The sequence below is a fragment of the Zingiber officinale genome, chromosome 9B, assembly GCF_018446385.1.
Source record: "Zingiber officinale cultivar Zhangliang chromosome 9B, Zo_v1.1, whole genome shotgun sequence".
Lineage (NCBI taxonomy): Eukaryota > Viridiplantae > Streptophyta > Magnoliopsida > Zingiberales > Zingiberaceae > Zingiber > Zingiber officinale.
Genome location: NC_056003.1, coordinates 5,654,892 through 5,682,330, shown reverse-complemented (window position 1 = coordinate 5,682,330; position 27,439 = coordinate 5,654,892). Strand labels below are relative to the sequence as shown.

The 27,439-nt window shown below is 37.3% G+C and overlaps 1 long non-coding RNA gene across 5 annotated transcripts; it reads right to left on the bottom strand.

The window, feature by feature from the left end:
• LOC122024917 lies at window positions 1-22,113 on the bottom strand. Of its 5 annotated transcripts, none has more exons than XR_006123531.1 (4): window positions 21,864-22,113; window positions 20,363-20,502; window positions 2,295-2,352; window positions 756-1,587 (listed from the first exon to the last, which is right to left on the bottom strand). It is a non-coding gene; the product is annotated as an uncharacterized LOC122024917 (long non-coding RNA). The 5 variants fall into 5 exon arrangements; XR_006123534.1 differs by having other exon boundaries at window positions 756-1,582; XR_006123532.1 differs by lacking the exons at window positions 756-1,587; window positions 2,295-2,352 and adding an exon at window positions 1-300.
• Window positions 22,114-27,439: the final 5,326 nt, after the last annotated feature.

Below are 27,439 nucleotides of genomic sequence, written 5' to 3'. Positions count from 1 at the left end.
AGAAAGAAGAACACCCACGATTATCAAATTAACATCCAGTAAAAAAAATTTACAGTATTAAGCAAAAAGGGAACATCAGATTACCAGTCATCTAGGAAACAAATCACAGTGGTGAAACAGCAAAAGTTTGGCAGCAAAAACTTCAGGTAAAGCTTAAGATGCATGTACTATTGGCATCACAAGCAAGTAGATTTTCTAGAAAAGATGAAAGCACTATGTGAGAGCACCCAATATCTGAAAAGAGAGATCTTACCTATTTAGACGAATTGACGGGTGCGCCATCACCATTGCACCAACCAACTGGATCAGTAAAGATGTGTATTATGTGTATGCCATCATTGAATCAGATTTGTCAGATAATAGTAGTAGCTACAGGGTACAGAGAATATCTCCAAAGTACGCATGCATATTTGAAGCATGTTTTAAAAGATTATACAATCAAAAAGCCTAATAGCAGTGAATTTGTTTGATGTTACATAAACCAATACTCCAAGACTTTCAATCATACAACCGCTTAGGAAATTACAACCAACGGAAAAGTATATTGCCAAGAATTCAAGAACCTTACTAATAACAAATCTTTATGACAATACTAGCAAGGATCATACAAATTTGTGGGGGATAGATTGCACCTGCCTCCATTTCTGTAAGTTTACTATCAAATAAGACAGCATGTTTTTTCTAGTAAGATTTGCTAGAATCAACCTTTCAAGCAACAAGAACTAATAAAATGCAGACTGTCTAAATCCTTTGCAGTAAACTTCAGTGTAACAAGATTTTCAAAGGAAAACATGAAAGTGCAGCTGTGCAGAGGATAAATAATATTCAATGAAGCAACAATTGATAAGCAAGTTAGGTTCAAAGAGTTTTCTATTAAAGGTCAGAAGTTCGAATCAACTTTTATTACAAAGACTCTGTTTATGAGCATATTATAATTGTCCACATCACTCTCTCTAAGATCAATGAGAGCATTTCGTATAAAAAATGAAAGCATTTCTTAAATGGAAAAAAGGGATTTTATGTCAGGAAAGAAATGATGCACAATTCGTTACATGTTTGTAAGATAACAAACACCAAAATTAACCAAGTCTATTACAGGTTATCCCCAATCAACTCTCGGATTGTGTACAGTCTCAAGAAAGGATCTCACTTCTATTCTCATTCCTTCCTCACACCAAACCAGATTTGCCTCACAGGTCTTTTCTTAACCCCTGGAATTAATCTTGCACAATGCCATTTCACTCCATCTGCATCTAATTCTTGAAAACATACAACAGAATAAAAAAAATGATTCCTACCACCTCACATTCATGGGAAAGGGCATCAGCTACTAACCAGTTATTTTTTCCATTCACCTGACAGTAATATTATAAGTGGTTCATAACCATTCTGAGATCATTAGACCATCTATTGATTGTTTTCCTATATATGCTGTCTTGTCATGGGCCTAGCTCCTGTAGTAATATAGTTCCCTCCTGTGCTGTAACTTCAGTTATGCCCATGGCTTGCTAGAAATCCAAATTTGAATAATGCAGCGGGCTGCAATTCCTGCATACAAGGCTTGATCCAAGGGCATACAAGGCTGACCTTCAGAGAGAATAGGTTTAGAACAAATAGCAAGACAAGCAAGATGCAAACAAGGAACAAAAATAAACACGACCTAGACCTAGACCAAGAACTTTGAACCTGTAAAACTCAGATGAGTCCCCAAGAAAGACAAGGACTCCTGGAGAGATACCTTCAAGGTAAAACGCTAGCGAAAAGACAAGGTTAGACAAAATATACCAAAACCTTCCTATGCATCATCTAAGTTCCCTTGCAAAATAGGAGGTGAGTCAATCATGTCCAGCTGGGGAAGCAAGAGGACAAGAAGTCCAAGACCTAACTAGAGTGCAGGTTGGGCTCAGTCAAGAAAGACTCAAGCCCACCAATTATCCTCCATCTCCTCGTGATATACCCGTGATGTGTACTGAAGGTCACAAAAATGAGAGAAAAATATAAAGCAAGCAAAGCGAAAATGATCACCCTCGTTAGAACCATCAGGAATGTTAGTAATTCACAGAAAGAATCCTAAAAGACTGAAGCACAACAACCATGCTCCAAGAAAGATGCATATAGCACTCTAGTGAACGACAAGTCTTTCTACATCGCTAAGACAATAGTCCAATTTGCCTCAGTTGACACCAAGAATCGTAGTGGAGAATCTGTTGCTAAAATTGCATGAACAATTGCAATATATAAAACCAAATAAACACTTACAATCCTTGCCTTCCGAATGATGTTTGAACAATTACCTTGAATAGCTCCTTGTATTCCACGAGCCAAATCCTTTCTCTTGTTTGGATGTTCTCTCTTCCAAAAAAAAAAAATCTTAGAACCCCTCTCTACTTTGCTTGGACTAAAATATAAAGATGGGCAGCAGCAGCAATTATCCACATCTTGCAATTGTCACATAACTATAAAAATGCAGTTACTTCCCACTAACCTCTCTCACTCATCCAAGTGAAGTCACAAAGACCATACGAACATTCAATTTATACTTAAAGAAAAATGATTCATGCGACAACAAGCATACTGAGTGATTAAAATTAAAAAAATTATCACACTTTACATAGTCACTCTTCAAGACAAATTAAATATATCAATATTTTACATTTACCCTAGATTAAATCATTTATATCAACATGAACATCTCTAATCCTTCCTATTATGTCAAAAGTTCAGTATCTCCAATAATTATAATTATTTATAATCACATTTTTAATACTAAATAAAAAATATAATTGGTTGACCAATGAATAAATGTCAAAAAATATAAATCTATGTTATTTTTCTTTTTTAGCTAGAATTTATTTATTTTAATTAGTCGCTTTCTTAGTCATGTTCTATAAACCAAATCAATCATACTAAAGTAGCATAATTAAAACTTCAAGCAGATAACTAAAAAGTCATTGGAGGTAAAACCAAGATTATCTTATAATCTCAAGGATCTCACATAGTACAGAAACAAGGATTCATTTTCCTACTACCCTTATTGTTGCCATAGTACATGTGGTATAAAACTATAAATCATATACTACGATGTTATTCTTTTTACTAATTAAAAGTGCATGTTTTCACAAATTTAACATCGTACAGATTTTGATCTAGACATACTCAATGTTTAATCCTCAATTCAACTCATGAATCCTAATCTGGCTTCATGGTAGGTACATTTACTCCGATCATTATCAATTTACAAATGCACGGCTTCATTAGCTGCCCCATAAATAATGGTGTTACCTCTATTTATACTAACAAATAAAGATGATATATATCTTACCCTGCCAACATGCTCACCGAGACTTTATCCAAATTTAACAATGACATATATCTTGAATAAATCATGACATTCCACAATTAAACATTTTACAATATATCACATTTTGTGAAGTCCAAAGACTTCACATGTCATTGAAATGATTCTTTAGTCAATGACTTAATAAAATGATCAACAAGTATAGTATATATAGGAATATATTCAAGAACTATTTTTTCTTATCAATTATATCTTTTACACAAGTATACTTAATAGATATGTCTTACCTTTGCTGTGACATTTAGGATCCTTAAAAAATTATAATAGGACTCTCACTATATTCAGCAATTCAAAAACCTTCTTAATCAAATGGCTTCTTGCACAACCATTATGCAATACACATACTCAATTTCCATGATTGATAATGTTGCATAAGCTTGCTTCTTGTTGTTCCACGAGATGACTCCACAATTCAGAAAAAAGGCATAGCTAGATGTAGATTTTCTATCGTTAAGGTTCTCAGCTCAATCTACATCTATGTAGCCTTTCAAACTCATATCAAAATTTTGAAAATAGAGACAATAATCTACTACCCCTTTAAGATATATGAATATTCTTTTCACCTCTTTCCAGTGTCTCAATCATAGGTTTGACTAAAAATGGCTAACTAAGCCAACAACATAGTTGATATTAGGACGTGTAAATTATTGGTACCCCAAGGTAGTTTTGATATGATCAAACAAGTAAAGTTAGGTCCTGTTGTGTTTAACCCTATGTCTAAGTGTGCAGGAACTTAGGAGCACAGGATGTCGAGTAAAAGACGCAGCTAGCGAGAAGGATGACACAGGAGAGAGCCGACAGGCTCGGTGCGTCTGAGAGACGAGGCACTGTGGAAGAGTACGTGGGCAGACAAGAAGGAGGCGCGTGGCGTTTCCGAGGGACGAGAAGCCGGAGCGAAAGCTTCCTTGAGAAGACCGGAAGTTGTGTTCGGATGAGCCCTATTCCGGATGACCGAAATCACCCAAACCAACGGAGCAGAGCGGAAGGCCCGGACCGAAGCAAACGGAGCCGAAGCTGGAGGCCCCGAGAGAAAGTCAACAAAAGGTTGACTTTCACCTTCGGGGCGCCCGGAACATTCCGAGCGCCCGGAGCAGTCCGAGGCGCCCAAAACCATTCCGAGCGCTCGGAGCAGTCCGGGGCACCCGGAACCCTTCCGGGCGACCGGAACCCAAAACTTAGCCAAATTCGACATGGCACGTACCGTTGCGTCAGGGATAAAATATTATCTCATTCCAGGCGCCTGGAACCCTTCCAGAAATTAGTGCGACTTCATCTGCCTTGGATTAACAACTTCCCCGATTGTAACCAAATAAACCCGTGTGCCTCTGTCTTTTAGTCTTTTTGTATTTCTTATATACAAGTGTTTGATTTATAAAACTGTAAATCCGAGAAAGGTTTTTTTGTTTGCTTGATTTGTGCAGGGGTTATTCACCCCCCACCCCCCCTCTAGCCGACCGCCAAAGGTCCTAACAAGCTGTATCAGAGCCAAGACGCTTCAGGAGAACTAACCGCCAAACGAAGCACACGAGATGGTCGAACCAAGCATCTACCCACCAAAGTTCGAGGGGGTGTTCGCAAGCTGGAAATTTAAAACCGCTTTTGAATTGCTTTTAATAATGAAGTTCGGTTTTGTAGCACCCGAAGGTAAGGAAGAATACCAGTGAACGAAGAAAGAGCAGGCCGAGTTCGTGACAAACGGCAAAGCAGAGTTTCATCTGTTGAGTGTCCTACCGCCATAAGAAGTCAATCGGATTGGCGCCTACAACTCAGCAAAGGAGCTTTGGGAGAAGTTCCTTGAGCTACACGAAGGGATGTCCGAAGCCAAGCTCACGAGACGGGATCTGCTAAGGAACCAGCTGAGTAATATAAAATTGGAAGCAGAAGAAACCGTTGCACATCTTCACTCGAGAATGAAGGAACTAATCACTGGACTCACGAATCTCGGAGAAAAGGTAAGTAACCGAGATTCACTAAGGTATGCGCTTAATGCATTTCCTAGAACTACTGAGTGGGCATCATTAGTAGATGCATACTATATATCTAAAGATTTAGAATCTGTCACCTTAGAAGAAATGTTTTCAACATTTGAAGTTCATGAAACAAGATGCGTAGATTCGAAGGAGCAGAAGCACAACATTGCCTTTAAGGCAAATATGGACGAACAAGATTCTGAATCCTCTCTTGACAATGGCAAAACAGAAATGATGGTAAGACAATTTAAAAAATTATTTAAATCTAGAAAAACTAACTATCTGCAGGGTAGAAAGAAAAGAACAATCAGATGCTACCACTGCAACGAAGAAGGGTACGTTAAAGACAACTGCCCTAAGTTAAAGATCAAGGACAAAGGAAAGAACGAAAAGTCTATCCAATCAAACAAGGACAAAACGTTAAAGGCGACGTGGGACGAAACGTCATCCGAATAAGAAATTGAAGTTGTTGCCGGACTTGCGATAATGGCAAGTCATCAAAACGACGAAAACGAAGCAAGCTCATCCGAAATGAGCATCGAGAGCATCGATGAAAGGGAAACGACATCGGAAGAAAGCAGCACTTCAGGGGAGCTACGGATAACGAGATCGACAAGATAAGTTAGATACAATTTCTTCCTGCTGATAAGTCATTCTAGTTTATAAAATATTTATCAAAGAATTGTTGCAAACTAGAAAAAGAAAATGAAGAGTTAAAATTAATTCTAGTCAAGTCTTGTCCATTAGAAGAATTTGATAAAATAAAATTGAAAAATGATAATTTACAAAAAGAAATAAAGAACTTGAAAATACATGCTCATATAGTAAAGGTATTAGAAAATTCAATGGTCTAAATTGGTACCTAAATTACCACAAGGGACAAATTAGAAAATTTTCAAAGAAATATGTTCCTAAAAAATTCTTAATTAATTCAGTAGAATGGAACCTATATTGAGTTCCAAAATCTTGTCTAAATTAAAATTTAATTGGACTTAGGGCTTTCGAAGAGTAGATTAAATGTTTAATTTCCTTAGAAGGTTTTGTCTAGAAAGTGGTTATTGCTCCAATAACCAAGAAGGTCTAGTGCCTCGCCACAGCCTGGAAACTCATTAATAAAATAAAACGTTTAATTGACTAACTGATAAAGTATTTAATTGAAATTAATGCTTTAAATAGTTACTTAACATTCTTTTTATTTAGAAAATTCTCTGCAAAACTTAAAGTTTCTAAAATTATTTACGTTGTAAATTTTTTTTAAGTGATATCAAAATTATTTTCAAAGTTTTCAAAAACTTAATAAGTTTTTCAAAATTGTTGGAAAATCAAAAAAATTTTGAAACTAAAAACTTTTTTATTTTTGAAAAATTACCCTTAGATTTTTGGTACCTCATTTTTTTATGTGATCAAAGGGGGAGAAGGGAAGATTAAGTCTGGGGAGGTAGCTTAAACTTTTTTTAATTTTTGCACTTTATTGCAAAATTTATTGTTTTTACTTTATGTTGGTTTACACTAACTTAACTTGGGTTGCTCACATCAAAAAGGGGGAAATTGTTGGTACCCTAAGATAATTTTGATGTGATCAAACAAGTTAGGTCTTGTTGTGTTTAACTCTGTGTCTAAGTGTGCAGAAACTTAGGAGCACAGGATGTCGAGCAAAAGACGCAGCTAGCGAGAATGACGGCACGGGAGAGAGCCGACGGGCTCGGTGCGTCTGAGGGACGGGCGCTGCGGAAGAGTATGCGAGCCGACGAGAAGGAGGCGCGCGGCGTTTCCGAGGGACGAGAAGCCGGAGCAAAAGCTTGCTCGAGAAGGCCAAAAGTTAGGTTCGGGTGAGCCCTATTCCGGATGGCCGAAATCACCCAAACGAGTGGAGCCAGAGCGGAAGACCCGGACCGAAGCAAGCGGAGCTGAAGCTGGAGGCCCGAAGAGAAAGTCAACAAAAGGTTGACTTTCACCTTCGGGGCGCCCAGAACCATTCCGGGCGCTCGGAGCAGTATGGGGCACCCAAAACCATTCCGGACGCCCGGAGCAGTCCGGGGCGCTCGGAACCCAAAACTAAATTCGACGTGGCAAGTACCGTTATGTCGGGGATAAAATATTATCCCATTTCAGGCGCCTGGAAGGGTTCCAGGCGCTTGGAACCCTTCCAAGTGCCCCGAGCAGGGCTATATAAACAGCCCTGCTCCTAGAAACTAAAAACAATAAAAAAAGATCTAAACAACAATTGTATACACTTCCTTTTCTGTTTAGCTTTGTCATTTTGAGTTTTTGTTGCTGTAAAGAGGCTTCTCCACCTGAAGGAGAAATAAGTACGACTTCATCTGTCTTGGATTAACAACCTCCCCGGTTGTAACCAAGTAAACTCGTGTGCCTCTGTCTTTTAGTATTTTGGATTTATAAAGCTGTAAATCCAAGAAAGGTTTTTTGTTTGCTTGATTTGTGCAGGGACTATTCACCTCCCTCTCTAGCCAGCTGCCAAGAGTCCTAACATAAACAACCTAGTATACATTAAACTATCAATGACACTACATATGGTCTTTTCTTCATCTGAGCTATTTTCTCAGGAGTCTTGAAACACATACTCTGTTTCAAAATAATACCTTTCGCTATAAGTGTTTGTTCTATGTTGAAATTTAACATGTGTTGTGGTATCTTAGTAATATAAGTCTCTTGAAACAAACCCACAAGTTTTTTTAATCAATCTATTATAATCTTTACTCCTAAGATGTACTCAACTTCTATCATATTTTTTATGTCAAATTGCAATGAAAGTCATGCTTTGACTTCCATCACAAATTCTGTATCATTTCCAACTATTAGCAGCAAATTATTGACGTATAATGATAATATAACAAACTTTTATTTGTTCCTTTTTAAATAAACACAATGATCTTCATTAATCATTTCAAAACCATAAGACAAAATGACTTCATTAAATCTTATGTTCCATTGTCATGATGCTTACTTTAGACCATAAATAAACTTTTTAAGTCTACACACACTTTTTAAGTCTTCAATAATGTAACCTTCTGACCGTTTCATATAAATTTTTTCGTCAAGCTTATCATTTAAGGAAATCATCTTTATATCTATCTGATGTAATTCTAAATCAAAATGTGCTACTATAGCTAAAATGATACGAATTGACACAAATTTTACAACAGGAGAAAATCTCTCTTAAAAATCAATATCCTCTTGTTGAGTATAACCTTTTACAACCAAACAAGTTTTGTATAGATCAATCGATCTATCCGCTTTTCTCTTAATTTTGAGAATTCACTTATTTTCAATAGTCTTTCTGCCTAAAGGAAGATCGACTAATTTCCAAACTTAATTCTTTTTTATTAACTTCATTTCTTATCCACTACAATTTTTCACTTTTCTCTAACAGAGCATCTCAATGCTTTTTCAATAGTTTGAAATTCTTCAGCATCAACTAGAGAATCATTAAGACCTCATTCTCAATGTCAAACTTTTTCCAAGGAATCATCATACGACTACTTATTTAAGGTTGAATTGTTAAGAAATCAACTCATTAATTGACAAATCACATCCTCTAGGTTGACTAGACTTAGACATTTCTTGTGATACTTCATTGATAAAGTATCATCACCATCTTCTCATCTATTGCAAATAACGGAATAGTCTTATCAACATCACCTCTCACTGGAAACTCAATTTCGAGAAAAGTTGCATATCTCGATTCTATTTCGGAGATTGTTCCATCTTATTACTCACCAATGAATACATACCCCTTAGAGTATCAGAAAACCTTACAAAAATACATTTTTTATCCCTAGATCCTAATTTTTCATATTTGTGAGTATTATCATGAACATTGATGGTTTTCTGCCTGTCTAGTGTTCATATAGGGTAGATGGAATAGATTTAGAAGATACTCAGTTAAGTATATAGGTTGCTCATAATAATGCATCTCTCAAAATCGGTAAATTAGCTTAAGCCATCATAAACCTAACCATATCTATAAGAGTTCGATTTCTTCTTTCAGTAACCCCATTTTACTGTGGAATTCCTGAATTATTAGTTATCTAATAATTTATTTATCATTATATATTGTCTTGAACTGATCGGACATAGATTCACCCTACAGTCGGTGCATAAGGTTTTAACCTTATGATCTAATTGTTTCTCAAACTTCATTCAAATAACGTTCAAAATAGTCTAATGCTTCAGATTTATGAGAAATCAAATGTGCATGATCAAAACATGTGAAATTATCAATAAAAATAATGAAATAGGAAGCTCCATGTCTAGCGTTCACATTCTTGGACCATAAATGTCTGAATGAATTAATTACAATAGTGATTCAGCTCTAATAGCCTTATTTAATGGTTTCTTAGTTGCTTTTTAAGCAAGACAATGCTCACATATAGATAAGTTAATCTTAACATGAGTGCCTCGTAGACCCTCTTTAGCTAATCTATTCATTCGATCTTGTCCAATATGTTTTAATCTTGCATGTCAAACTTGAACATTAATATCAACAACAATATTTGAAAAATAACCATAAATTCCATAATCAATATCCGGTTCTATATCAAGAAACATGCAATCATTCGTTAAAAAACCATATTCAATTAACACAGAGTTAATAATAAGTTCTACACACCTAAAAATTTCAAACTGTATCCCAATTCAAGAAGACATGTAACAAAAATTAAATTCCACCACGTAGGTTGAGTTTGCATGTGTCAATTCCTTTGACTTCAATCCTTTCATTGTTTCTCACATATATCCACCTATTGTTAGCTGATACTAGATAGTCACTCTACGAATGTAGCTCGTTTACTAGCTACATGGTTTGTTACTCTTGAATCTATAGTCTACAAAGGATAAGACTCAGTTAACAATATTATACTAGCAACATAATGCTCATGAAAAGAAAATAAACATGAATCTACTTTTTTCGGCTCAGTACATTCCCGAACAAAATATCATTCTTGCCATAGTTATAGTAAGTTAATTTACTTTTAGGTTTCAATCCATGCTTCTTCCCTTTAAATTTCTTCTTGTTTGGCCCAGCCCAGCAACAGTATCAATTTCCTTTTCCTTTCCCTTCTTGAATTATTTATCTTATTCTTGGATCCAATAGAACCTTCAACTATAAAAGATTGTGTAGAAATCCTTGCGAATTCTATTCTCTCCACCTCTAGTTCAACATGGTATAAGACATCAACGAAAGTTTTGATACTTTTACCATGAGTAATATTATATTTTATTATTTCCTAAGAATTAGGAAGGAAACGGATTGTTGCTTGAATCTGTTATTCATTGGTCATCTCATGACTAACGACCTTTAGTTCCCGAATCATATTCATCATTTCCCTCGTGTATTAGGCCATGGTGGCATTCAAGTGCTTTTTGCAGCTGTCAAACTTAAATAGTTAACTGTCGAAGCTTTGTTCTAGCTCACTCCGCTATATTCTTTGTAAGGGCAACCCAGACGGCATGAGCCAATGGAAATTGCTCATATTTGATGTGCGCAGATTATATATATTTTTAGGCATTGTTTGACGCACATCTACTTGCAATTCATGAATATAATATATGTTTATTACACCTTATTCCATTATTATGCCATACTTCCATTTTATTTGTTCAGAGATCTGTTCTTTGCTTGATTTTATTAACAAGCTCCAAATTGGAGCGAAAATGGAGCAAAAACACACATTGAAGTAACTTGTAAAGATCATCAACAGGGGTCGTGCCAAAGTGTGCCCTCTCCCGAAGCAAACTGGGGCAAGCCGTGCTTCCCACTAAAGGCCAACCGAAGGGCGGCCGTGTGAAATTACACAGTCGTGCCCCCCTTCCAGAGACAAATTGTGGTCTGGTCATGTCATTTAGCATTAGAAAACATAGTCTAGTTGTGCTAAAAGGCACGACCATGCCTCCCATTCACGATCGCGTTATATCTTCCACCTAGACTGCAAATCAAACTTTGAACCACCATAACTTTCACCTTGGTTTGATCCACGACTCGATCCAAATATCAAAACATAGATAATTTCAAGAGCTACAACTTTGCTTCAGAATGAAACACGAGAAAACCAAGTTTAAGGGGTGAAAAACCCATTTTGGCGGAGCCATGTAAACCTGATAGATCTGGACAGTTTGGAGGAGGTGTAAAAGGATCAAGAAACTCATTCTTTGGCTCATCTTGGATTTAAGACTTCGTCCCTCTCCTTGGGGAAGGGTGCTCCGGAGAAACCCTAGAGCTTCCATCTTCGCCGATCCGCACAATCCATTCACCTGTGGAGCAATGATTGCAAGCAAAAAAACTGACGGCACATAGATAAGCATTCCTCTCTTCTCTATCTTATGTTTTGGATTGTAGGATGCTTAATTTCTTATCTCTTGATTGTAAATCATTTGCAATGGAGTAGATCTCTAGATTTAGGATGTAGGAAGTAATTGTGATGTTTTGATTGATGTATGAACTATGTATATGTTATTTCCTTATTAATAAAATGTTTATGTCATGTTCTATGTGTCTTATGCCTTGTAAGTGTTTGATGAAATGTGTGAATAATGTAAACATGTTGATGTGAGGGATTAGTTACCATGTAGATGAGGTACTTTGGATTGTATAACCGGGGGCCAGTGATAGAGGATAACCCTTTAACCAGACTTTCCGGAGTATTACCATGAATTGAGAGTTAATCCTCCACAAGGGATTAGCTAATTAAAGCTTAATGAGTTTTCACCCATTCCATGCTAGGAAGTGATTTGTATAATCTAGATCGTAGGACCAGGGACCTTGGTTACAAAGGGTAACTCTTTAACCGGACCTTCTACATTAGTTTTTCCACTTAGTAGCATTGATGTCAATCGGGAGAATACTCCAACGAGAGCATCATGGGGGTGCACCGACAAATTTATTAGAATCCCTATAAGGAGATGAACAATACATAGGGAGATTAATCGACATCATAACAAAACCGAAATCCTAAAAGTCATCTCCCTAAGCTCATCCCCTCTCAAGATCATCTCTCCTTCGGTCTCTCTCACTCTCTCAACTCTCTCTCTCTCTCTTTCTCTCTCTCTCTCTATCGCTCTTTCTCTCTCTCTCTCCTTCTCAACCTTAGCTCTCAAGACTTTTCCCAACCTTTAACCGCATAGATAATTCACCGTGCGAAGTTAACTAGTGTTTAATTAATAGTCCTTGTGGAATCGATATTTTTATTACTAACGACGTAATCGTGCACTTGCGGTGGTGTAATAAGTTTTTAGCATCATTGTCGGGGACTGTTTTCGATTAAAATTAATTGATTAACATATGAGTTAATCTAGACTTGTTAATAGATTTTTCATTTACCTGTTTATTTTTATTTCTGCATTTACTTGTCTTATTATAAGTTTATAGTTCAATTTTTCCTTTCCTTAATTTATGCATTTTCTTTCATGCTCTTAATTCTACGTTTTATTTTCTTTTGTTTAATCTTTACATTTTTGTTTATCCATGAGCACTAACATATCAAGCAAGCCTTTAAGAGAATTTTTTATACCCATTTCTGTAAAATTTATGTCTCTCATTGTGCAATCTCATATCGAAGTATACCTAGAATTAATTACCATGATACAAGGTCACAAATTTGGAGAAGTATCAGAAAATTCATACTTGCACCTTGAAAAATTTCTTGAATATTGCAACTAAACTGTGAAGGAGTATCCGCAGATGCAGTTCGATTAATAGAATTCCCATTCAGTATCAAAGATAGGGTAAAGACTTAGTTTTATTCTCTCCATCCTCAAAGCATTATAAGTTGGGAACAATTGGAGCAGCAATTTCTAGATCACTTTTCGTAGAACGATTTACACGAGGAATTGCATCACAAACTTTGTTCAGGTAAATGGAATCACTATTTGAATGATGGGACAAATTCAAGAGTTTGTTAAGACAGTGTCCCTATCATGATTTGGAAAGATTACTGACAGTGCCAATATTTTACATGGAGATTTGTTTCTTCATTATTAGATTCATCTGCTAAAGGTTCTTTCATTAACAAAAGTTTAGACGAAGCATGGACCTTAATTGATCAAGTAATATTGAATCTCCAAAAATGATAAGACAAAAGTTGGATGGAATCTCCCCCGATAATTCCTGAAGTGCAAGCAACTATCACATAAAAATTTGTACAACCGCCCATGCACAAAGAAGAAACTTCATCAAATCACAAAAAATTCATCAAATCACAAAATGAGGAGCCGAAAAGAATAGAAAAGTCCAATGCAAAATGTAATGTTATCAAGTTGAGAAGTGGCAAGAATCTTGAAAATCTTCTGGAGAAAAATTTGTATAGAAATGAGGAGAAAAACAATAGAGAACTACAAAAACTCAGTTCCAACACTCCATAGAGTGTCCATAGGCCACAGATATTTTTCCTCAACAATTGATCACACCAATACTAGACAAACAATTTGGATCTCCACCACAAGCTCAAAAGGAATTTGAGGAAAAGAAATATCAATCCTTCCCAAGACCTCTATTAAGGATTCCTTTTCCACAAAGGCTAGTGGGGCCAATAACGATAAACATCTTGGCAAATTATGTGATAAGAATATAGCTGAATGCAAATTTCTTGATTTACTTAAAGATACAGATTCTTCTAATGATGATTGTGATGATGATGGAATTGATTGTAAATTTTTGGATTTACCTATTGGGATTAATGATTGTTATAGTGATATAGAATTATCTGATAATGAGTGTATTAAAGATTTTCAATTCAAGACAGCCAATGATATTGTTGATTCTCCTACTGAAGATATTAATGTTGAATATTCTTCACAGTATGTGATGATGTTAATAATATGGAAGAAAGTGTAGGAAGTTGTGTTGTGAAAGCAATATCTCAAGAATCACCTCCTTTGTTCACACAACCATTTGAGACCATAAGAATTGCAAGAATTGAACATGTTGTGGATCAATGTGTAGGGACTTATACAGAGATAGCAGAGTCTCAAGAATCACCACCTTTAGTTACACAACCGTCTGAGCCAGAGCTAGAACCATCATTTGATCTAGAAGAAGTCCTATCCGCCTGTTTAAAACTTTACCTCTCAGCAATGCAAGGTTAGTATTATTGGTGATCTTTTAGAAAATTTCATAGAGGTACTTGTAGTAGATTTTGTTGGATGTGATTCAATTTTTGATATTTACTTAGTTCATCTTAATATGGTTATGGTTATATCTTATATAGTATGCTTGTGGGAGGTATGTTTTTCCTTTGGGGGTGTAGATTTCACTTGGGCCGGAAATTGGAAGCTCAATCTGAATCGTCTTCGACAACTTGAAAGAACTTTCAAGAAGTTGAAGATGGAGAAAGTGATACTTCACTTTATAGCTTCAATGATGAAAGCTCTTTTTATAATAAGAGCCTTTGGTAATAGGGTGTTAAAATATCTTACCCCTCCAAGAATGAGATTTAGATGAATCTAATAAGGTGATTGAGCTAATGACCTAAAACAAACGCTTCTTGGGAGACAACCCAAGTTCTTTCTAGTTTCCATTAAGTTTTTTGTTTCTTAACCTAAACTCTAAACTTAATTTCTCTTGTCCATCTATTTTTTTTTGTGTGTAGGTTTCAAAGTTGCGGAGGAATACAAATATCAAATAGAAGACTATTTTTAGCACATAAATGCCTCAATCATTTGGAACTTATCACTTGGTAACTTCTCTAACTTTATAACCTCCTCCAAATTACATTTATAGTTTTCATTGGGACAATGAAAAGTTCAAGTCTAGGGATGTATTAGGCTTAGATTAGTTTTCGTCATATTTCTTTTTTACATAATAAATTTTTTTCTAGTTGTATTATTCATCACATCATGATTGTTTATTCCTTAATGTAAAATACTAGCATGCTTGTTTTAGATTTCATATGGTTTATTGGTTACTTATGGTGCTAATATGTTTAGTGATCTATCTTTTCCTATCTATGTTAGCATAGTGAGCAATATTTTTAAGTTTGGGTGTTGACATTGTTTTAGGATCTCTTTACACCTTGTCTAATTTTAATAGTAGGCAACTCCGAAAATAGTCATAATTTATAGAACTATACTAGTATTTGTGTTTCTAAGGTGACCTCTTAATTATATTTTGGTTACTGATGATCTCAGATGCAACTCACTTGGAAAAATCAAAATCCCTGCATTTACATTTGTATATTTGTATATGTGTTAATGCTACACTTTTAAAGTACCAAAAAATAATTATATGAATAAGGGATAGAAAACAATTGTCGTGTTAATTTATCCCTTTGAGACTGAATTAAGTTAATGGAGAAATAAATGTTATGCTTCACTTGATTTTGAGTAATCTTTTGAGATTTATGTAGTTTGAGAGATAAAAACAATGCGTGTGGCCGGTAAGTATCTATCGCTGGGAGTATAAAGAACACGGTCTTATGATGACTTGACTAGGCTTAGAGATTGAAGATTGAAAATTTTAGGTCATTATTGCACTAAGCACAAAGAACTATTACTTAGGTCATGCTCAAACTATTTTTGTATCTTGCTTACTAGTGAAATCATTTGATAGGATTAAACTGATTCGCTAGCGATTAAAATGTACTATTTAGCCACAGGAGGCTATATTACAGTTTTTGTTTGAGGACAAGTAAAGGTTTAAGTTTGGAAGTGTGATGCGCGCAGATTATATATATTTTTAGACATTGTTTGACGCACATCTACTTACAATTCATGAATATAATCTATGTTTATTGCACCATATTCCATTATTATGTCATACTTTCATTCTATTTGTTCAGAGATCTGCTATTTACTTGTCTTTATTAACTGGATGCAAATTGGAGCGGAAATGGAGCAAAGGCACACATTGAAGAAACTTATGAAGATCATCAACAGGGGTCGTGTCAAGAGGCATGGCCGTGTGCCCTCTCCCGAAGCAAAATGGCAGGTCGTGCCTATAGGCATAGTTGTGCCTCCCGCCAAAAGCCAAGAGAGGGGCGAACGTGTGAAATCACACGGTCGTGCCCCCCTTCCAGAGCTGAATCGTGGTTCGGCCATGCCATTTGACATGGTCGTGCCATATTTCCAGAGCCTAATAAGAGAGGGGTCGTGCCTTTTGGCAAGGTCGTGCCTCTCTATGTCGTGTGGTGTGGAGTCGGGGTTGTGTCACGCGAAAATAAGGTTGTGTTGAATTTGGACAGACTGCAGAGTTTAACAAAGAAAAAACATAGTCTAGCCATGCTAAAAGGCAAGGTCGTGCCTCCCATCCACGATCGCATCACACCCTCCATTCAAACTGCAGACCAAACTTTGAACCACCATAACTTTCGACTCGGTTGGAGCCACAACTCGACACAAATATCAAAATGTAGATAATTTCAAAGGTTACATCTTTGGTTCAGGATGAAACACGAAAAACCAAGTTTAAGGGGTGAAAAAATCCGTTTTAGCGGAGCCCGGTAAACCTGGCAGATCTAGACAGTTTTGAAGTATAAAAGGGTTAAGAAACCCATTTTTTGACTCATCTTGGGTTTGGGACTTCATCCCTCTCCTTGAGGAATGGTTCTCCCCTTAGAGAGAATCCTAAAGCTTCCATCTTCGTCGATCCACACGATCCGTCCACCTCCGGAGCAAGGATTGCAAGCAAGAAGACCGGCGACACATAGATAAGCATTCCTCTCTTCTCTATCTTGTGTTTTGGATTGTAGGATGCTTAATTTCTTGTCTCTTGATTGTAAATCATTTGCAATGGAGTAGATCTTTAGATAATTGTAGGAAGTAATTGTGATGTTTTGATTTATGTATGAACTATGTATATATCATTTCCTTATTCAATGAAATGTTTATGTTATGTTCTATATGTCTTATGGCTTGTAAGTGTTTGATGAAATGTGTGAATGGTGTAAACATGTTGATATGAGGGATTAGTTACCATGTAGAGGAGGTACTTTGAATTGTATGACAGGGAGCTAGTGATAGAGGGTAATTCTTTAACCAAACTTTCCAAAGTATCACTTTGAATTGGGAGTTAATCCTCCACAAGGGATTAGCTAATTAGAGCTTAATGAGTTTTAGAAAGTGTGTGTAATCTAGATCGTATGGTCGGGGGGCTCTCGGTGACAAGGAGTTACCCTTTAACCGAACCTTCTACATTACCTTTTTCACTTAGTAGCACTGAATATCAATGGGGAGAACACTTGAGTAACACCATCACAGGGTTGCACCATTAACTTTATTAGAATCCCTAAAAAAAATGATTAACTAGGTTGGGTAACGTAGAGCCTGGGTGACCGGCTCGGCCCTACGAAAGTTTCCCATCGACCACAAGAGTAAATCAAAAAGTACTTGCGGCGAGCGGCCTAGAAGCCCAACATTCCTTAGTTGCAAGTTTCATTTAGAGAAAAAATTTAGAATCCCTACAAGAGTGTAAGCATAGAGGTAAGGAAATGAATAATATATAGAGATATTAATCGACATTATAACGAAACTGAAATCCTAGAAACCATTTCACTAAACTCATCCCCTCTCAAGATCATCTCTCCTTCTCTCTCTCTTGCTCTCTCAACTCTCTCTCTCTCTCCTTCTCAACTTTAGCTCTTAAGATTTTTCCCGACTTTCAACTGTCTAGATAATTCACCGTGCGAGTTAATTAATGCTTAATCAAGAGCCCTGTAGGATTGATATTTTTATTACTGACAATGTAACTGTGCACTTACGAAGCGTAACCATGCACACACACCATGTCATCAACCATAGCACTAATCAATATTTCCTTAGAAGTAGAATCTTTCTTCTTCTATATCTTATAGGCATCAAGATCACGTCTCTGCTATACTATAGGACCATCAATAAGTTCTTCCATAACCTGATTAACAGCCTCAATAACTTATTCCTCAAGTGCATATTGCATCTTGAGGTGTTATATTTTGTAGTTATCTTTATTTAATTTCTCTTATTTATTTAGTTCAACTATGATATTCTTAGTAGTCATAATCTAATATAAATAAATATATTATTTAGCAATTCAATACAATTCATAATGTATGTATGCAATTTATGATTAATTCAATGTTAATCTGATTTGGTTTACAAATTCAAATAGTGATTATGTTTCTACTCATCATTCGTACGGTCAAATCTAACCAACATTATTCAATCATACTGCGCACAACCCATCTAATTTATAATAAATGAACAAATCATTTATAATAAGAATATTGTTAACACATAACATCTAACCAAGTTGTGCATTCAAAAGAAATAAAGTACAAAGTTCATAAAACAGTACATATATAATAACAATAACATAAAACAACTCTAAGAAAATAGATAGGTTATAACTACTTCCACTAGGACTGATACTAGTGCAGTAGTAGCTAACACAACCTCTATCTTTCTAGGCTCGGCAAGGACATTAAACTCGGGCAGACTGACATCAGAACTCTCTATATAATCCTCATTAGGATCCTCCTCAAATCTCATCAAGATCCTCTAGAGGAGATGGTACAACGTCATCTAGATGGTCTAATGATGAAGTAGCTCTCTAATCAACTCCGCATATGTGATGCGCCCCTCATAGTGCCCCCATATGTGATGTACTACTTCGTTGAGATGTTTTGGCAATGCCTAAACCAAGACCCAAATCCGGTAATTGTCTGGGATAGGAAAATCCTACTCCTCAAGTTTCCAGAATAATCTATCGAGCCTCCCAATGTGTCCTCTAACTTCATAAGCATGATTGTACACTATCTCCTCTCCTGGATAGCTTTCCTCAACTTATTTCGTCACACATCACGATGAGTCATAGTGTATATAGTCCTTGCCATCTAGAATTGAAAATCAACAAAGTTAGCACAAAACTGACCACTAGTAATAAAACTAGTTCAATTCAATTCAAAATAAACATAGAACTAACACACTAAGAACACACGCAAGCAATCAATAGGTTCATAAAATTTTCTAAACTTGAATTTTTTTCCATTATTTAAATTTAATTTTCACAAATAAAATTCAATTTAAATTATCTAAACAATTCAGAAAACAATATGAAAAGATTGAAAAATCAGAAAAATTAATCTAAATTGACCCTTCACAAACATGTGCTGTCAAGCACTCACATGCGTGATGCATCGTCGATTGAACCTCATCAACGGCCATGTCACCCCATGACACATCACATCCATGTCATGCAAACTCATCGCATATGTGGACGACACATATGCAAACCAGTACCATACTAACCGATGTGGTACAGTAGCGAGTGTGTTACATGCGCCTGTCAATGTGGCCTTCGTCCCCAACTCAACCGTCACTCTCCGACTTTTTTTGTCGAACAATACAATCTCCCATGTATTTGAACATGTATTATTAGATTGCTCAATTAGAAGGCAAATACAACGGCAAACAAAACTTCCAAATAGATTGCTAAATAGCAATCTCATTAATAATAAACATCATGCTCATTATATAAGCAGTAACAACATGAATTCTATAAACATAATTCTATCAATGCAGTACTATATAACAAACATGCATCTTTCTAAAAAAAAAATCCACATGCATCGTCCCAATAGATTTCTGTACATTCTTCCAAGAAAAATCTTAGAACCCCTCTCTACTTTGCTTGGACGAAAATGTAAACATGGGCAGCAGCAGCAGTTATCCAACTGCATCTTGCAGTTGCCAAATAACTGCAAAAATGCAGTTACTTCCCACTAACAGAATCAACCCACCAAGAGAATGAGGCTTTGTCAAAATTTGACCAAGAGGAAAGCCTAGTTCAAAGTTCATCCACCCAATGCAAATAATGAAATGGAAGACCATAAGAGCATCACTTGATATTAAGGCAGCCACAATCTCAAGATAACAAATCAGCAAGTTTCACACAAAAAGTTATGCTAACAGTAACCACCATCCTCAAGTCAAGGCAACTACAATCTCAAGGTAATAAGTCAATTAGTGGCATGCAAAAAGTAACACCAAGATTAACAATATGCAAAATCCTCATATTGAGCAAAGAATCTAAAAAGAAAGAACACACTACCCATGAAATAGGTGCCGGTCACTCTTTCAATCAGATAAAACTGGTCACTTGAAATCTCTCGTCCAATTGTGAGGGTTGCTTCATGTTGCACTTGAAATATGGGTTGCCCAACCTAGGGCTTGATTACAACCCTCGCATCTCTAGTCAAGCAATAATTAAAAGAAAAAAAATAAGGTAGCTTATTAAAAAGGTGTTCTTTATTTACTTATAATGACAATTACATTGCACGTGCATTACAACAATGGTTGAAAGTTGGCTCAGGCAAACCAAAAAGATAATGTTGACTTGGAATAAGGCAGAACCTAAGCATGGGCATCATTTTTTTTTTTAATGAATAAGAATGGTCTCAGTCAATCAGTGACCAGGTCAATCCATTGTCATAACACTCCCACCAGACCAGGTGAGTTCAAATCAGCCAACCCTAGGATTGCCATCATATCCTAGATCCTCAATGGATGCATAATTTTTCCTCAAGCACTTCTAGACCACATTGAGAGGACCAACCTCGGGAGTCATCATTGAAGGCAAAAAAGAAAAACTAATCTATGAGGGCGCCTTTGTTAAAGTTTCAACCACATTGATATTGCACCAAGCTAAGGGATCCTCATTTATAAATAGATTCAAGGATGCTTGGCTTAGGACCTTCAAAGGCTAAACTACATGCATAGCCACACATAGGTCATTTTGTTTAGTCCGAACATGAAACACTTATTTTTGGTACAAATTGATTGCTCAATGTCGAACTTCCTTATAGTTGATCTCCCCCTCCTTAAGAATCTTCTTCCTCAAGATCCCATCACTATCTTGCAGTCTGTGGATCATTGAGCGAAAGCCTTCTGCTTGTGGACCAAGGCAGTTATCAAGTCCTTTAGCATCACTGACTTAGCCTTCAATTCCTTTAACTTTATTAGGTGAGCAAAAGATCACCCCTTGTAGTATTTTACTCCTGCCAAGTGTTTGTCTATATCTTGGTAACATGCAAGAAACAATATATCTGACTATTATAATACTTACATCGAGCTTGATTGAAGAGGAGATAACAAAGTGAGGGATCGATAGAATAAGAACTAAGCTTATCAATATTAGAAGCCGTGACCAATATAAATCTCAAAACTAAAGCAACACTTAACCTTAAACCCATGGATGATAAAGTTGTGAAAGAATGTACTAAAAGGACAAAAGTAGAGGTTACAAACCATGATGGGGTGGAGGACTTTACGTATGAATACCCTAACCAGTTAGAGTCCAACGAGTTGGTTCCCTCTGTGAAAGGCTCATCTTGAATGGATGGGGCAATCATAAATACTCCTTGAAAAGGAAAAGAAAAATGAAACCTACGATATGTTGGGAAGAAATGGACTACAAGTCTACAACTAAAGGGAAACATATGACCTGCTACAGACAGATAGAGCACCCGGCCCGCTACAAGGGTCTTCGGACATAGATGAAAGGGAAAAAAATGAGGAACTCGTCGGGTGTCAAAATAGGGAAGAAACCTCACCGTGAGCGCCAGCCGCTGCAGGGAACATCAAATTAAACGAGGAGACTGTGCTGGCCGGAAATTGCAGTGTGCGAGAAAAGCATCAGGTAGGATTCGGTGCAGCGGCTAGATAATTGGGCAGTGCGGTAGTTCCTGACGAGTTCGATAACACTGGCGGCGGAGTTGTTCATCAAGAACCGTGAGGTGGCCAACGCAGCTCGAATCGCTCGAGGGCGGTCGACGAAGGCCAACCAACTCCACCGTGGAATTCTAATTTAATCCTTCTAAAATCTAATAATTCTTAAATAAAAAGACAGTCGATACAGGAAACTCTAATAATTCTTAAATACAATTATTTAACCTTAACTATATTTGTAGATACAAAATCACCTTGTGTTTGTTTTACACAGTTTTTTTTTAAAAGGACGGATAATTGTCTTTTGTTAATTGCTACAATAGTTCAAATTGAATAATTATTCATATCTAAACAATAGAATAAAAGTCATTTACCGTGGACCCTGTCTTAAAATTATAGAGATAATGTACAAGGCATCATAGCTTAATGGTTAAAGACCTTTTACTCCTTGAAAAAGCTCCCTCTCGATCCTGTGCATACGTAGACAAATCAACAAAACATCAGTGCCTCGAAACCAATGGTAAGTCCCTAGTGAATGCCTTCCGACACTCAAGTTAATCCAAGTCCAGACGGATGAATAAAAAATAGTAGAGAGAATGTGCGTGCAAGAGTAAAAGTGACAGATGATCAAAGAGCGTACCTTTGTCACGGAAAGGACTCTTCCTTTATATACCATCTCACATAACCTCCAAAATCATGAAGTGGCGAAATGTGTCAGAGTTTGTTAGGTAAAGGGAAGTGTATAACCTAGGCAATATGTAATAATTATCCGAGAAATCTTTCCTTTATCCACATGTATACTTCGGAGCACAGATCTCCTGGACCACTTTTTTGTGGTCCAGGAGATGTGCCACTCGTATTTGCAGGCGGATCGTGGGTGTGATCTGGCCGCAAATTGTTGCGATCCCTTCTTGGGTTCACCGTCCCCACCAGGTTATAGTTTTTGTTCGGAGCGAGCGGGCAGAGGTTGTCCGGAGGCCTCCAGTGGAGGATAAGTGGCCAGGTTATTGGGCGTCGAGCGAGGGTGTCCTTCGGGCGGCCTCTGGCCGCTCGCTCCAAACAAAAACTATAACCTAGTGGGGACGGTGAACCCAAGAAGGGATTGCAACCATTTGCGGCCAGATCGTGGCCACGATCCGGCCGCAAATAAGAGTGACACATCCCTTGGGCCACAAAAAGTGGTCCAGGAGATCCTGCCTCGTATACTTCGTTTGTCGTTTATAGCTTCTGTTATTGCTGGGGTTGCTGAAAGGATATACTGTTATAAATGGTCTGCTAATGGGAGACATAGTAGTCCCTAAAGAAGTTTCCAGAAGAATATTCTTTAACACATAGTTGTTATTCTTATAAGTTGTTAAGATTCTCTGATTATGTTGTCGGCTAAGTATGTTCAGACTGACCTATAAGGTCGGTCGTCTTTATACATGTCCTCGCATTGAGATGGTTTTGTCATGTATTGAAGACCATGTAGAAATCTGTTCGGGAAATAATATGGTGCCCTAGGCACACTGGAAATCCATCTGGGAAATAATATGAGAACCTATGTGTTCTGGAAATTTGTTTGGTAAATAATATGAGAACCCATGTGTTCTGGAAATCCATTTGAGAACCTGTGGGGGCTATAGATTTGCTCGGGCCGCAATATGAAGATAAGTGTCTTAGGCTCGGTTGGTATTTTTTCCATCCGGGCATATACTGGGACTCTGGAGAAATGAAACTATGTTCTGAGAAGTTTGGTCGGTATTTTGAGCCAAGGTGCCTTAGGCCCAGGCAACCCTTTATCCGGACGGTATATAATAATTTGTAAGTAAAGCACACTAGGCGTTATGACCGGATTTATAAAGTTACCTTACACTTATGCATGTGATAGACGGGCATGTAGTCATATAAGCATGTTTGGTTCTATTATTGGACGAATACTCATAAGGCTAACTAGTAATCAGGTTAACCAGGCATATGTACAAGGGCTCATACAAAGTAAGACATTCAACCCTTCCTTCGACCAAGTCTAGGACTAGTCAAATGTGAGATGGGTTGGTCATTTCAACCGGCCCACAAGGATGTCCGGTCTTAAACTCGATCAACTATTGAGTGTTTGGGTGCACTATCTCCTTAGTTCAAGGGTAAAGCACTGCACCCCTTGCATTCGACTAGCCCGAGGGTCGATCGACCTTTTTTCCACCCAGCTTGGAATCTGACCAAGCCGATTCGGTGAGCCTTAACACCGGCAACTAATCAAAGCCAGGTGGGGAGATGCCCTCCTTCACTAACTTTAACTGTCACGTCACATTGACTTTGACCACCATGTCATCTCTTGAGTCGACTCATTTTAACCCGTATCACTAGTCTCCTCCTCAAGGCTAGTCAAATAAGGTGTAGCCGACTGACTGGACCCAAGTTTAGCTCTAGTCCACTCATCCCTCTCATCAGGGTCGTCCGAGAATTTCTATTTCTCTTTATGCTTTATACACTTGACAACATTTTTCAATTCAAACACTATCGGTCAAAGGCGTGTTGTGAAAGAGGGAGCACCAAGGATGCGCGAAGAGATGTTTTAGCAGTGGAATGATTTTGCTGTCATCTTCATCATAAATACCCTTTTTATGGGTAAATGTCACTTGGCACCATTCCTCGTTCTCTGAAATGACTTATGACGCACGCCTCCTCGTACGACTCCCCAACACCTCTTTCCCCTCAAATCAACGTCCCTCCAAGAGCATGTCATTTTAATCCAATGGTCGTAATTAAGTTACACTTCATAAAAACCCTAAGCAACCCATATTCTTATTACTTTGTTTTTCATCTTCTCCGATCTTCTTTCCGGCAACCTCTCGTCCACAATCTTCTTTTCTCTCTCACCTTAGACAATCAGTAAGTTGTTCATCCTTCATTTTCTTTGCATCTTCTCATGGTCGAGGAGTCTTTCGCCCCATGGTATACTAACTTATTCGGATTTTTGACTTTGTTGATAAAGCTTAAATTTGTTCTCGATACGAGATCTCTAAGAGTTACCATATCGTTATTCCTTCCTCTAGCGCCCATCCTCATCACCTATCTGCTAACTACATCACATTTTTTAAGGACCAATTAACAGTTGGTCTTTGTTTTCCTATCCCTCCATTCTTATCGGAGGTGAGTCACTACTTTAACATCCCTCTGTAATAGTTCGCCCCAAATGCAATCTGGTCCTGTGTGTGTTGGTAATTTGAGAGCATGAAATTGAAACTATACAAAGATAAAACAAAGCGATGCGGTAATTACAAACTCACAGTGATCTCCCGAAGAACCGCAACCGAAGACGCCGATCGATGAAGAGATTGCCGCTGTCGGAAGCACGATCACGGAGCAATTGGAAAGTGCTTCAAAGTTCACGAGCCAAATCTCAGCCGAATGCTCTCCCTTTGCTCTCACACAATCTCTCGGTGCTCCCTGATCACCTCGCCAAAAGCTCTCTTTATCGATCTGCACTTGGACGCCTCTTATAAGAAGGCTAAGGAAGACGAAGGGGAAAGGATGCCCCTTCGTCTCCTTGGCGTTTGCAGCAAAAGGAGAGTAACGAAGGGAAACCCTTCGTCTCCAATAACGCTCAAACGCCCAACATCTCTCACTCGTCCAAGTGAATCCATATGGTCACATAGACCATGTCAGTTACATAGACTACAAGGTGATCATGTCACGAAGATTAGAGCGAAATTAGTCACAAAGACTAAATAAGTCACGTAGACTTTATGAGGATCAAGTCACGAAGACCAGACCAAAATTTAGTCACAAAGACCAAATAAGTCACGAAGACTTTATGGAGATCAAGTCACGAAGACCAGAGCAAAATTTAGTTACAAAGACCAAATAAGAACATCCATTCCATACATTAGGGAAAATGGTTCGTGCGACAGCAAGCACAGTGAGCATTCAATTGCTAAGAAGATTGTCACACCTTACTTAGCTGCTCCACAGAACGAATCAGAGACATAAATGGCCATAGAACGAATCAAAGACATTATTGGCTTGCTTTTACCCCAGATTAAATTATTTACATCATCATGAACATCTCTAATCCCTCATATTGACCATATGTCAAGAGCATGTTCAACATTTCCAATTAAACAAATTATTCACAATTACATTTTATGTACTGAACTAAAAATGTAACCGGTACCAGTGAATAAATGTCATAGATGTAAATCAATCTTAATCTTCCTTTTTAGCTAGAATTCATTCATTCTAATCAGTCGCTTTCCTAGTTATGCTCCATAGACCGAATCATCCATAGCCAATAGGAAACATGCTAAAGTAGCAGACACTGATAAGAACTTCAAGTAGACAGCTAAATAGTCACTTAGGGTAAAATTGAGATTAACTTATAATCTCAAGGGTCTCACACAATAGAGAAGCAGGGATTCATTCTCTTACTACCCTTCTTGTCACCGTAGCACATGTGATATGAATCACATGCTACGATGTTATTCTCTTTACCAAAAAGAGCTCATGTTTTTCCCAAATTTAACATCGTACAGATTTTAATCTAGACATTCCCAATGTCTAATCCTGAATTCAACATATGAATTCTAATCTGCCTTTAAGCAGATTCAGTAAATGGTGGGTGCATTTACTCCAATCATTACACAAATGATCTCATCTTGACACAAATATCAAGGCGACCTTAACTTATGGGTATGTCTCTATTCACAGCTACATAAGCTGTCCCATAAGCAACGGTCTTACCTCTATTCGTACTTAACAAATAGAGATGATTGTCCATGTGAGTGGACCAATTCCAATCTGCCAACATGCTTATCGAGACTTTTATTCGAATGTAACCAAGACATATACATTGAATAGATCATGAAATTTTTTATTTATCAAAATGTTTTTACAATTGTTACATTCTCCGAAGTACCAAAGACTTCATATGCCCATGAAATGACTCTTTAGTCAATGACTTAGTAAAAGAATCAACAAGCATATTTCGTGTAGGGATGTACTCAAGAATAATCTTTTTCTTGTCAACAATATCCTTACAAAATTATACTTAATTTCTATATGCTTGCCTTTGCTGTGGTATTTGGGATCCTTGGAAAAAGCTATCGCAGCTTGACTGTCACAGTACACAGTAATCCTCAATAATCCTCAGATGCTTCAGGAACCTTCTTAGCCAGACAGCCTCTTGCACAGCCACTGCACAAGCCACATACTCAGCTTCCATTGTCGACAAGGCTACACAAGCCTGCTTCTTGCTGTTCCATGAGATGGCGTCATCATTCAGCAAGAAGACATAGCTAGATGTGGATTTTCTGTCATCAAGGTCCCCTGCCCAATCTGCATCTGAGTAGCCACTTAGGCTCATATCTGATCCTTGGAAACAGAGGCAATAATCAGTTGTTCCTTTAAGATATCTGAATATCCTCTTCACCGCTTTCCAGTGTCTCGATCCTGGGTTTGACTGGAAATGACTAACTAAGCC